Source organism: Gopherus evgoodei, chromosome 15 (genome assembly GCF_007399415.2).
Source record: "Gopherus evgoodei ecotype Sinaloan lineage chromosome 15, rGopEvg1_v1.p, whole genome shotgun sequence".
Classification (NCBI taxonomy): Eukaryota; Metazoa; Chordata; order Testudines; family Testudinidae; genus Gopherus; species Gopherus evgoodei.
Genome location: NC_044336.1, coordinates 9,144,666 through 9,148,889, shown reverse-complemented (window position 1 = coordinate 9,148,889; position 4,224 = coordinate 9,144,666). Strand labels below are relative to the sequence as shown.

The 4,224-nt window shown below is 45.1% G+C and overlaps 1 non-coding gene across 1 annotated transcript; it reads left to right on the top strand.

Annotated features, from left to right (window-relative positions):
• The first annotated feature begins 3,557 nt into the window (after nucleotides 1–3,557).
• Nucleotides 3,558–3,722, top strand: LOC115635828. The gene has a single exon (XR_003996704.1). It is a non-coding gene; the product is annotated as a U1 spliceosomal RNA (small nuclear RNA).
• The last annotated feature ends 502 nt before the right edge of the window (nucleotides 3,723–4,224 follow it).

Sequence of the window (4,224 nt, the reverse complement as noted above, 5' to 3'; positions counted from 1 at the left end):
AGCTTTCCAAAGGGAGGCATAAATTCATCATCACTCTGAATCTTTAAATTGAGACTTGAATGTCTTTCTCAAAGACATGATTTAGTTCAACCACAAGTAACTGGGCTGGGTAGTGTCGTGCATCAGCGAACAAATACGACTAGCAAGTAGTGCTCTGGAGCTTTTCCCAGGCTGGCCAGCCTAACCCAGATGAGCAGTGTGTCTAGACTTTACCACTTAAGAGGTTCATCTGTCCCATGTTTGGTCCTACAACAAAATATATTAGTCACTCTGATGTACTGTGAGGCTTTATCTATTAGAGCTGGTTGGAAAATGGGCTTTTTTTTTTCCCCAGAGAAAATTTAGACTTTGACAAAGTTGAAAACTTAACTATTTTTTGGCTGAAGAACTAAGTGCATATATTGATTAGAAAATGCTGTGATGGTGCCTCATCAGAGTAGTAGTACATGTGCCTCATGCTTCCATTTTCCTCTGTAGGCTGGCTCTAGATTGGGATTACATATCCCATGATGCCCTCTTGTCTTCCCTGACATTTAGGGGAGGTGGTTGCATCATGGGAGTGCCTGGCTACAGTGCATCATGAAAGATGTAGTTCAGCTGGGGAGCCTGACCCGTTAAAAGAGAATGGGGACATGAGGAAACCTTACTACAAGTTTTGTGAGGCACCATGGCAGACTATCCAAATAAAAAAATATTACTGTTTTTTGGCTGAAATATTTCAGTGTTGGGTCATTTAGGGTTTTTTAATGAAAAACCAAAATATTCTGTGGAGAGCCAGCACTTCTATATAAAATTGTTCATTTTTTTTTCCTGTGGAAAATTTGGTTTGCCCTCTAAACTAATATTTTTAGAGTGCCAACCACCATAGTGCTTATGGGCTGGAGCTCATTCAAGATATTTGACCAGGACCATTGGAACATCAAAAAGAGAGACTTCTCTCAGAATACACCCCATGTTTTACAGTGCACACTGCTCAGGCCATCATTTGGGAATTTAGTCAGTGTGGTGTGGATACCTGCTTTATACAGACAAGAGCAATAAATCCTCACCGCTGCCTCAGTCCAAAACTCCTCATTGGTGGGGACATAACTCTCAACCCTTTTTGCTATTGTGTCAGAGCTCTACAAAACTGCATAGCAGTTTGTTCTTCAAGCAGGGATCTGCAACTGTTTCAATACAAGAGCATTTTACGGTGTGTAGTATTTTTCTCCTGAAAGGCTTTGCAGAGTTAATGCAAAGTAGGCTATGGTATAAATCACCAACAAACAGCTAAAGGAAGGCTGCTGTTTTTCCCCTCTTTCTCTGAGACCTTGCTCTCAGTTCATCAGTTTTATAGCCATGCCTTGGAATAGCTGAATACCTGACTCTCCTTAAAAGTTCTGGATGCTCCATTAAATCTGGGCAGCCGCTGAGTGAGTCTGTCTGTCTGTACCCTTTCTTGGCTGCGAGTCAGCATAAGGGATTTGGATAGTGTCATTTCATCTGAAGGGCTGTCTTTTTGTTCTGTTATACTGGACAACTTCTGGAAGCAGTTTTCCTGGGCTATCAAAAAGTTTCTAATAAATCTTAATAAGGCATCCATGCTATGATGAATTATCTGATTCTGTACTAGGATCTTGGCTCCTGTTCCCAGCAGAGAAAGGCGCAACCTCAAAACCCTGCTCCAGAACTGTTTAAACTGTTACCTCACTGATTACGATCCATCCAGAAGAAAGGACATTACATTTACAGGCTGAGAGCTCTGGAAGGTTTGTCGGCTACTTGTGCAAGTCAGCTCCTAAAGCGAACTTCTGTTCTTAGATTAGAGGCTTCGTGTCAGTCCAAATCTAAGAGTTCTAGGGAGTATTATCCCCTGAAAAGGGAAGTGGATGTAAACTGGGAAGCACAATAAGGTCAGGAGAAAATGGGACCCATCCAGAATTGTAGAGCACATCCACGCTGAATTATAATGCTTCGCAGTTTAGAAGAGCTGCTCTATTTCAGTAGCACTTAAAGGCTTCCACTGAGATCATTGTCCTGTTGTGCTGGTGTAACCCACACACCTTCTGGGTGTGGTGTTGTGTCCCATTTAGTAGCACCGAGACCACTTTGAGAGAGAGAAATGAGGCTGCTCTACAGCCTTAGCTAACAGTCAGTTGGCTTTTAATTCATGTGATAGAGGCTCAAGCACTAAGATCTAGAGGTCCCAGGTTTGATCCGGCCCACCGATACCCGGGGTCTGTCAGTGTTATGCTGGCCCTGTACAAACACATAATAGGAGACAATCCTGGTGCTCAAGCTTTAAACAATGAACGTTTTGTATAGTTGCCATTTTTATAGATGGGGAACTGAGGCACAGAGATTAGGGGTACATCTACACTGCAATAAAAGACCCGCGGCAAGTCTCGGAGCTGGGGTCAATTGATTCAGGCTGGGGTTGCAGGGCTAAAAATAGCAGTGTAGGCATTCATGCTCAGGCTGCAGCCCTGGCTCTGAAAACCAGCCACGGTCTCAGTGCCTGGGCTCCAGCCGGAGCCTGACCATCTATGCTATTTTTAGCCCTACAGCATGATCCCTGGGAGCCCAAGTCAATTGATATGGGCTCTGAGACGCTTTGCTGCAGGTTTTTCTTTGCAGTGTAGACACACTCTAATGGTCTTTCCCTAGCTCCCACAGGGAGTCTGGGACAGAGCTGGGAGCTGGACCAAGATTTCCTGAGGCCTGGTCCAGGGTCTTAGCCATACAACCATCCTTTCTTTCTGCACTACGTTTTCTCAGCATTATTTTGATGCCCTGTTTTTTTTGCCGTCTGCTTCCAGCAGTGAGCAGACATGCTGATCTATGCTCTTCTGGGGAGATTTCTAGTTTGAGAAGTAGAGTGCTAGAAATCCAGAAACTTACCAAAATACTCCGGTTCATTGACCTAATACTCTTGTTGTTATGGCTGACTTGAAAACAAGAATTCTGTCTCATGAAAACTCACAAGGTTTCGTATTGGGATGACATTTGACCCTTCTGAAATTGTTCAGGAAAAACCTAAGTGAGACTCCTACTAGAATAGTCCAGTGGTTTGGGGCACTTAGCTGGCATGTGGGAGATCCTGGTTCAAATCCCTGCTCTAAGTAGGCAGTGGACCCTACGCTGGTGGCTCTTCTTGGGTGGTCTCTCATGCTCTGTTTCTGGCTGGAAATTGCATCCTGGACCAGGACCTAAGAAACTGACACAAGTGTCATCAGAACAGATACGTTTCTGTGAAAAGTTTTGATTTTAACAGATCAGAATTTACTGTTGGAAAAAATCACTTCATTGAAAATTTCCCACCCAGCTCCTTCTGTTATTTCTCAATTTGATGATTCCTCTGTGATATGGCAGCCTCTAGAAGAGGAAATGCCAAAATACCATGGGAAAGGCTACTTTTGTAGCGTGTCGGACCTTATCCAGAGTGCTAGTCCTCTTGCGTTTCAGTGTTGTGTCTTAGTGTTTTGGATTCAGTCCTTCCTGGAAGTGCTGTGTGATCTGAGGGGGTAGAACATGAAGTTGCAACATACAGCACCAATTCAGGTGGGAAAGTAGCCTGACAACTTGCCTGGCAGGGGAGATACCACGATCACGAAGGTGGTTTTCCCAGGGTGAAGCTCATCCATTGCCCTGCAGATGTGCTGACCCCCTGTGATTACCCAAAATGTGAGAAACTCGACTGCATAATTTGTGATAGTGGGGGACTGTATTCATGCTTTCCCCTGACTAAAATAAAAAAACGTATAGTAGCGCTGTTGGACTGTCTCCTGCTGGTGGCAGCTGGCATTCCCCATCCCTGGGCCATCAGTGGCTGAGCTTGTGAGTAGCCCCAGGTGGACATCAGGGAGTGCTTCCCGTTTGCTCTCTAGTAACTCCTGGCCAGTGCAAGAAGCATTGGTGAGCTCCAGAAAGTGCTGCCATCAGCCCTGCTACACCAAAAGCTGGGTGCTGTGACTATGGACAGGGAGGAACAAACTATAGTGCAGGTTGGAGGCCAACTCTGCTCCAGTCAGAACATCAGCAATACCCATCAAAGCACAACGCTTGCAATATGGGAGGAACAGGACCCTCACCAACCACTGAAACCCAGGTGTATTTTCACAGCTTGCTGATCACACCTCCAAACTTGGTGGGTGAGCTGAGTATTTTACTTTTCCCTATCGCCCTAACTCAGGGTAGGGGGCAGGTGGGCTTAGTCATTGCACAGGTTCTGAGCTACCTGCTGGA